The sequence below is a fragment of the Cibotium barometz genome, chromosome 63 (genome assembly GCF_041138505.1).
Source record: "Cibotium barometz isolate CiBa-2024 chromosome 63, ASM4113850v1, whole genome shotgun sequence".
Taxonomy (NCBI): domain Eukaryota; kingdom Viridiplantae; phylum Streptophyta; class Polypodiopsida; order Cyatheales; family Cibotiaceae; genus Cibotium; species Cibotium barometz.
In genome coordinates this window covers 31,694,590-31,704,072 of record NC_141108.1, presented here as the reverse complement: position 1 = coordinate 31,704,072, position 9,483 = coordinate 31,694,590, and the positions used below count along the sequence as shown (strand labels likewise).

At 40.1% G+C, this 9,483-nt stretch overlaps 1 pseudogene; it reads left to right on the top strand.

Moving 5' to 3' along the window:
- The first annotated feature begins 128 nt into the window (after window positions 1-128).
- LOC147603949 (ATP-dependent Clp protease ATP-binding subunit ClpA homolog CD4B, chloroplastic pseudogene) lies at window positions 129-1,699 on the top strand (annotated as a pseudogene).
- The last annotated feature ends 7,784 nt before the right edge of the window (window positions 1,700-9,483 follow it).

The following is a 9,483-nucleotide window of genomic DNA, read 5'->3' as shown; positions in this document are numbered from 1 at the left end:
TATTTTGGAAGGGCCCTCGATAAAAGCAATGGAGTTAGCGTATGAAACGTGTCCACAATTCTTCGTCTTCTTCTTGAGGTTTAAGGAGAAGCATTTAGAGGAAGAGATCCCCTCAGCTACGGTTCTTCCTGCTCGCATTGCAAGCTCTCCCTTGAAGAAGCCCGCCAGCTTGGTCACAACTACATTGGCTCAGAACACTTGCTTTTGGGGTTGCTCAGAGAAGGTGAAGGTGTAGCGGCCCGTGTTTTGGAAAACCTCGGTGCGGACCCTAGCAATATCAGAACTCAGGTCATCAGAATGGTGGGCGAAAGCACTGAGGCAGTTGGTGCAGGTGTAGGCGGTGGAAGCAGTAATGCCAAAATGGGAAGAGTTTGGCACTAACTTGACCAAGCTAGCAGAGGATGGGAAGCTTGATCCTGTTGTGGGCAGGCAGCCTCAGATTGAACGTGTCACACAGATCCTTGGCAGAAGGACCAAAAACAATCCTTGCTTAATCGGAGAGCCAGGGATTGGCAAAACCGCCATTGCTGAGGGTCTTGCTCAGAGAATTTCTCAGATACTAGAAGATGGTAGGCTCACAGATAGCAAGGGAAGGACAGTGGATTTCAAAAACACTCTACTGATAATGACGTCCAATGTTGGGAGTAGTGTAATTGAGGAGGGTGGAGGTGGCATTGGTTTCCAACTTGACTATGGTGAGAAGGACAGTAGCTACAACAGGATAAAGACTCTTGTGAATGAGGAGCTTAAACAGTATTTCAGACCTGAGTTTCTAAACAGACTTGACGAGATAATTGTGTTCAGGCAATTGACAAAGGTTGAAGTGAAGGAGATTGCTGACATCATGCTCAAGGAGGTCTTTGAACGCTTGAAAAAGAAGTCAATTGATGTGCAGGTGACTGAAAGGTTTAGGGATAGAGTGGTAGATGAAGGCTACAGCCCCAGCTATGGTGCAAGGCCTTTGCGAAGAGCCATTATGCGGTTGTTGGAGGATAGTATGGCTGAACCTATGCTCGGAGGTGAGATTAAGGAGGGTGATTCTGCAATCATTGACGTAGACACTGAAGGAAATGTTACGATTCTGAATGGAACCACTGGAACTGCTTCCAGTGCAGCTATCGAAGCTCCAGCTGGTATTGCTTGAGGATATGTAAAAGCTTTGTAATAATTAGGATTTAGGAGTCTTCAATAACATTTTTTCATTGGTGAGTTGCCTCAAGAACACCTGAATTGCTTGCTTTTCAGTATTGCTCTAGACTGAGTTCTGGAAGATATTGTATGTGCTCACGAGACTAGAGCACGTGCTCATAGATGAGATTTATGAAATGAGACAAATCAAAACTCCTCCTATCTATAAGTTAGAGTGTACTAGAATCTATAATTCCATATTGAAACTTTTCCAGGAGGGTGCTTGGCATTGTAGTGGGCCTCGGGGAGAATCCTTATTGATCAGTATGCATGCTCTGTTATACTATTGGTTCCTGATCAGATTGAGGCCTTGACAATTGAGTGTTTGTACTTGGTCCCATGGGCTCTATTGGCACAGTGGAAGGGTGAGGTGTCCAGTCAGATAGCATGGGGAGGTCGACTTATTTGCTCTTCACATTCACTATCTCCAATTCTTCATGTACAAAAATCCACTCTTTTTGGTGGTAGAGAATTTAGCCTTGTGAATCTTGTGAGCTTGTTTCTTGCAGTTAGTGGGGATTATTTTTCTACTTTGGATCTTTAAATATCTCTAATTATGAAGTTTATATGTATGAGAACGCTCGAGTATTTTTTGCATGGAAATGATAAGCACACCTCACCATAGCCTTGAGAGAGAGAGAGAGATTACTTGTGGATTCTTGAGTGGAGGCCAGCAAGAACTCTTGAGCACTCCCATCTTTGTGTTTTGAATACCTCTGTTCTCTGCACTCGTTGTCCATCTAGCTTCGCTCAAGCTTTAATTACGAATTTGAATTAGATAATAACAATGTGACTACTAGATTTTTAGCAATTATAATTTGTATCATCATTATTATTATTATTATTAAATTTCTTGAATTGATTTGGATACTTTTAAATTTTACCAATTTTTGTCAAAGATAACGAAGAGAAAGATGCTCTGTCCACCCTCCCCCAAACAAGGATAATTTTTGACAAGTTGGGTAAATGACGGGTTTAGGATAATTTTTGACAAGTTAGGTCACCCTTCAAAATGACGGGTTTAGCAGGAATAATACCTTTGTTTTCTACCTTATTTGTTAAGAGTAAATCAAAATAAGTGGATGTATTTTATGGCCAAAATACCAAAATAGGAGCATGACACCAAAAACAACCTTGTCCCCAAAGACCAAGCCCCTAATCACTCCCTACTCTCTCCTCTCTCTCTCTCTCTCTCTCTCTCGTCTTCTTCTCCCCCTCTTTTGACTTCGATTTCCCCTCTCATTATTCTCTTTCTTCTTCTTGTTCTCTTCCCGCCCCCTTGCGTCGCGCGCGGCTCTTTTGACTTTGATTTTCCCCGTGCAACTACTAACCCTTCTTCTCCCCCTCTATTTTCCCCCTCATTGTTATCTTTCTTCTTTCTCCCCCTCTTTTGACTTTGATTTTCCCTCTTATTATTCTCTTTCTTCTTGTTGTTCTCTTTCCCCATGCAACTACTAACCCCATTGAACCATAAGATGCCATAGGTTTGAGGAAAAGTTTATGGGCTTACTCCAAGAGGTTGGTAGGATTATCAACTAGTTGATTATTCAGCAGATGAGCCAATGTCTATCCTAGCCCATCTTGTGATCTTATAACACAACAGGTGCTATCTTTGACACCCACAAGGGCGTAATCACTATAGGAGGGAGGGCATGCTCACCATTCCGGTTAACATTTCTTGGCCTTGACCTTTTCGCTTATGTCTTTTGTGAGATAGCATTGACATATATAAAGTGCCTTACTTTTGTGATGCAAGGATGTAACCACTTATAGGAGGGAGGAGGGCACTTTGGTTAACATTTCTTTACCTTGACCATTTTTTTATTACACTTATGTCTTTTGTGAGATAGTGTTCACATATATAAATTAGCCTTACTTTGTGCTTTATGATAATATAGGGAAGTCTAGACTTCATTACATTGAATTTTAGGATCTAGACAATTTTTTTAAAGCCTTGGCTGGGGGAAGTGTGAACACAATCTCCTTTTACAAGAAAACGTACATTTATTCCCCGTTCCGAGCCAAGTCTAGTGAGGTCTCTCCCTTGCCTCTCACACTCTAGATTTGGTTTAATTTTTTGTTTTACAACTAGCTTAATGGTAATGCTCTTGCAAGATCTCTATTGAGACAATTGGGGTTAATTGCATTTCTTCTCCTTCCCTATCCCTTCTTCCTAGTGCACAAGCAAGGATCACTACCAATAGGAAACAACTATTGATAGGATTCCATTTCCTTGTAATCAACATTCCTTGCACTTCTCCTTCCCTCATATTCTTGTATACGTTGATCTTTAGCTCTTAGAGGTTTTTTTCCTCCCTTTTGAGTAGCTAGGTGGCCAAGAGATAATGGCTTGCTTCCATCAAGGCAAGTGGAGATCTCTCTCTTGCCGCCCTAATAGTTTAGAAGCTCTTCAATGAGGACACACCATTGGAACAGAGCTAGGGTACACACACACAAGTTGCTTTTGTGCTCCTTAGTACGTTCCCAACTATGTATGAATTGGCAAGATAAGAACTTGAACCAACCAACCAACCAACCAACCATACTACTTCTATTGTTGTTGTGCTGTTACTAATTCCACCACCACCACCATGACCACCACCACCATTGCTGCTGCTGTTGCTCTGCTGCTATTACTCTTACTGTTACTACTATTGTTGCTCTGCCTCTGCTACTCCTCCTACTATTATTATTACCATTACTATGAATGTTGGTCCTGCTATTGCTTCTAGTACTGCTGCTGCTATGGCTATTGCTATTGCTTTTGCTACTGCTCTATTGCTACTGCTACTACTGCTGCTGCTACTAGTGCTACTTCTACTTCTACTGCTACTTCTACTGTTACTATTACTATTACTACTACTACTACTATTTTGCTACTACTATTATTATTACTATTGTTTGCTACTGTTGCTGCTACTACCATTACTATTACTACTGTTGCTCTGTTGTTGCTATTGCTATTGTTACTACTACTATTACGGTTACTACTGCTACTGTTGCCTGCTGTTGTTGCTATTGCTACTTCTACTGCTACTACTACTGTCACGGCTTCTACTGCCTACAGTTACTACTATTACTGTTGATGTTAATGTTGCTTGCTGCTACTATTACTATTACTATTACTGTTGCTCTACTGATACTGCTACTGCTAGTGCTACTTTTATTGCTACTATTGTTGCTAGTAAAATTACTATTACTGTTGCTGCTAATATTGCTATTGCCAGTTTTACTTTTATTGCTACTACTGCTACTACCAGTGCTACTTCTATTGTTACTATTGTTGCTACTACTGTTGATGCTGCTCTATTGTTATTACTGCTACTACCCACTACTAAGAACTTGAACCAACTAAACAAACTACTACTACTACTACTGCTGCTGCTCTACTGCTACTGCTACTGCTACTGCTACTGCGACTGCGACGACTGCTACTGCTACTGCTACTACTGCTACTGCAACTGCAACTGCAACTGCAACTGCGACTGCGACTGCGACCGCTACTGCTACTGCTACTGCTACTACTACTATTGCTACTGCTGCTCTCCTATTGTTGTTGCTGCTCTACTGCTACTACTCTCCTATTGTTGTTGTTGCTCTCTTGTTGTTTCTCTGCTGCTCTCTTGCTGTTACTGTTACTGTTGTTGTCCTTCTATTTACTGTTCCTACTGCTCTGCTGATGCTACCACCATTGCTACTACTATTGCTAATGCTACTACTGCTACTCCTACTATCGTTGCCGCTTGCTACTAAGAACTTGAACCAACCAAACATACTACTACTACTTATTACTTATTACTTTTACTAGTACTGTTGGTATTGGTGTTGTTGCTGTTACTAGCTGTGGCTACTATAAACAATCATTATTAAGTGGTTGTATAAGAGATTGTCGTGGGCATACAAATTTCTTTACTAAAGTTTGTGAGGTCACTAGCCATGTGAGCGGCTACTTTGTTGATGTGGGTGTGTTGTTTGTTGTTATAGATAGAATATAATAAAAGCCAAAAGTGATTTGCATGGATAATTCCTAAATTGAGAAAAGTAATTGCATGGATAAATGCTATATTTAAGAAAAGCTATTTATAAAATGGAGATGTTAACATCAATATCAAAAAAACTTAAAATATAAAATGAATATTCCAACCATCGATATTAATAGAAAAAAATATATTTTGTCATTTCCATTTGAAGCATTGTGATACAATCATATCAATTGTCCTACAAAGACATTAAAAAACAAAAAGTACATAGACCTTCATAGAGAGTTAATAGAACCATGATTTCAAGGACATTATATAGTAGCAAAATCAACGACATTAAAAAAATAAGTATATTGTCATCAATTTAGAGCTCCTTTTTAGATTTAGAGCCTACTACTGAACATTATGATTAGTTCCTTCTTTTTTAAAGAGGGTTGATGTATAAACATATTATGGTTTGCATAGCTAACCCAAAAATATGCAAATATACAAAATAAAGGTGCTTATATGCGTAATATAGTCTTCCATCCCTTACCCTGATTTGAAAATCAGGACATGTGTATGATGGATTCTTTCCCCTAGTCACCCTATATTTGTCACTGCGTAGTAGTGATTCCTCGATCTCAATTACAAACACTTCCATTTGTCCTAACTTAATGACCAAATACTCAAAGACAATAATTGTATTTAAAATTACTGAATCTATTCTCTTAGCCACCATATCGGAAATGCCACTTCTATACTTTGTTCACTGATGGACTATATCACTGGCTTCTTGGTATAATCCCTTTTGCAACAAAAATCCTCCAACCTCCAATGCTCGAATCTCATCCTCCATAGTAAGGTTACCTCGTGCAACTGGCCATACAACTGGGGGTCTTGCATGTGATTGACAAATAGTATTACATACTCTCCATATGTGATCCATGTTGTTGTGCAAAATCACATGAATTGATGCCTCTGGCCCGTGACCACTCTCTCATACCATGGAAAGATGGAGCTGGAACACCCCGTGCAACTGGCCATACAACTGGGGGTCTTGCATGTGATTGACAAATAGTATTACATACTCTCCATATGTGATCCATGTTGTTGTGCAAAATCACATGAATTGATGCCTCTGGCCCCTGACCACTCTCTCATACCATGGAAAGATGGAGCTGGAACACCTTGCCCACATTTTTTGATGCTCTTATTACACTTGCCATCTTGGTCACCTAACCATCCTTGGCAGGTAACCTTGCTATTTGGAGGTGTTTAACATATAGCCCACATTGAGTCATGTATATCATTCTCTACAATTTCCTACACCCCATCCTTCTTCATTGTGCTAACCACCTTGTGTAACTTTAGGAATAGGGGGTGGAAAGTTTAACCTTCTACCCTTTTTCTTATTTTCTGTGACATACTCGAGATGATGTGATGAGTTGTCATCCTTAGGGTTTATAATTGTTAGTTTTCGATGCCAATTAACTATAATGTTATCACCAATATAGTTTGATTGCACATGCACTAGTGTGCAAGTCACTGGGCTTGGAACTTTTGATGATTTGGCCCTCTCCATTAACTTTTTTATTGTAGGGCTTGCTTTGGGATATTTGACTTGCATGAATGCATGCTTCTTTGTGGATTACAAGAAAGCATTAACGAGATTTGAAATACAAGCATTATATAAAATGATGGTTCCCTTGAAAATCTCTCCTACCAACCAACTTGCATGTTTTGTTTCAGCTAGATTGGTGGTTGGCATTTGTGTCAAAGTGGCGTCGTCCACATCCTATAACAAAAGATTAAGTTAACATATGAGGATCCAAAGTTAACAAAAGATTAAGTTAACATATGAGGATCCAAAGTGTAAGCTCCACCTACATCCTATAACAAAAGATTGACTTAATAAATGAGAATACAAAGTGCAGGCTCTATGTTTTGAAAATCCAAAAAGTAATACTTACCCCTACAAGGTGCTTCCTCTAATGGGGATATCTTATATGCCACCAACTAATCCAGCAATCCATGGCTGGTAAGGTTTCATCAGCGACTTTACTGTTCATCCATTATGATCTAATGTGTCTGTACTTCAAAAGTGCCTCTTCTTTACTCAATGCACAATGCCATTGATGACAGTCGCTTGTGCTCTTCTTGAAAATTCTTGACTACATATTAAACTATATGGATGTTCAAGCTTTGTTCCCAATTAAAAAAATATGACCGCTCACAACCATCCAATTTATTTTTTGGTCCATTGTTATAGGCTATTCTTACTGCCCTCCAATTAGCTCCTTCCTCATCGGCCATAAAGCCATAAAAAACTGGTTTAGGAGTGTGCTAGAAGAGAGAGAGAGAGAGAGAGAGAGAGGTTGGAGGGGAGGAGCTAGGCTGCTGGGTTGGGAGGTGGTGGGAGGAGATGCTGGTGGGGAGAGTTAGAGAGTGTTCAAAGTAAAGAGATAGGGTAGCTAAGAAAACCTCCCTCCACTAAGCTCCCTCGTTGACAACCCCCCTTATATCTACTCCTATTGTTCTCCTTCTCACTCCTGACCTACATACCCTAACTGATGTCTAATCTATCCACTTGGAGTTTCTTGGAGCAAGTACTCACTATTGAGGATAGATCTATCCACTTGGAGTCTTTTAGACCAAGTACTCACTATTGAGGATGAATTTAGGATCTAACCTCCATATAGTAACTTGTCTAGGATGAATCTAGGATCCAAGCTCCATAGACTAACTTGTCTCTACTTATAAACTATGATAATGAATAAGTGCGTGAGTGCGACCAAGAGTCCAAGCATGATGTGTCTAGAGAGGAGGTGCCAATGCAAGTAGGAGCGTGAATGCATGCATGTGGTGGTTGCGAGGTGCGAGTGTAAGCACAAGATGGTTACAAGGTGCCAGTGTAAGCATAAGCACGAGTGAGAGCACTAGGTGGTTATTAGTGACTGCAAGTGCGAGGTATTTGTAAACATGAGCACGAGTGCAAGTGGGAGTGGGAGTGTAACATGGTTGGGAGAGCAAGAGTGTGAGTGCGAGTGCCAATGTGAGTTAAAATAATGTATGTATTGCCAAGCATGAGAGCTTGGTCTTTCTCCACTCCACTTTCCTACTTCTTTCTCCACTCCACTTTCCTACTTCTTTCTCTACTCCACGAGTGCAAGTGGGAGTGGGAGTGTAACATGGTTGGGAGAGCAAGAGTGTGAGTGTGAGTGCCAATGTGAGTTAAAATAATGTATGTATTGCCAAGCATGAGAGCTTGGTCTTCTCCACTCCACTTTCCTACTTCCTTCTCTACTCCACAAGTGGTGCAAGTGGGAGTGGGATTGTAGCGCGAGTGGAAGTGAAAGTGCGATTGCCAATGTGAGCTAAAATAATGTATGTAGTGCCAATCATGGGAGTGCTACTCCACTCTCATCCTTCAAGGGCTATGCCTCTGTGCCTACTTCTCCAGCTAACACAAGGAACAATAGAGATCTCTCTAACATTGGACTCTCATAAGCCTTTCCCCAATTCCACTCGTCAACCCCACACACTTCCTATTATTGTCTCCTCTTCCTTTCCTATGCACATATCCCTCTCATCTCTGTAGCTCCATTCCATTCTTCTTATCATGCTTCACTCCACCTCAATCTTATGATTTCAACCCTAAGCCTTGCTCTTTCACTCAAGAGAAGTCAATGTGATACTCACACATCCAAAGACACAAACCTCAAATCTCAAGCAAATCCAAAAGCTTAAGCAAAACACAATAAGAAAATATCTAACACGAAAGCTAAAACACTCACAAGTCCCATGTAAGCTAGAGATTCCTCTAAAAATCCTCTACAATTTGGAGAGATTGGAGCTTCTCTCTCTCTCTCTCTCTCTCTCTCTCTCTCTCTCTCTCTTCAACCTTCTTTGGAGCCTTCCTCAACATACTAGCCAACTTCTCTAATGAATTCTAATGATTAACCATAAAAAGTTTACATTTATGCTTAACTAGAATGTTTTTTAAGCATATCTCTCTCTCCCCCAAAGAATGGTCATTCCTATGACCAATTCGATATTCAAATGATGCTTCTCATGGAGCAATTCTTAATTCTAAAAGTAAACTCTATGCTAGTCAAATTAGAGACCAAAGAAATGGCTTTTTAATGCTTTTATGTTACTTAAATTATGATAAACTTAGGGATTAAGTCCATAAATTGGATATTAGTCCAAATGATAGTTATTCTATCATATTGTATTACTAAACCTTATAACCACCTATAGAGAGTACAAAAAGAAGAACCCATAAGAGGAAAAGAGGGCAAGAGAGCTATGAGCATATAAAAAGTGTATTAAT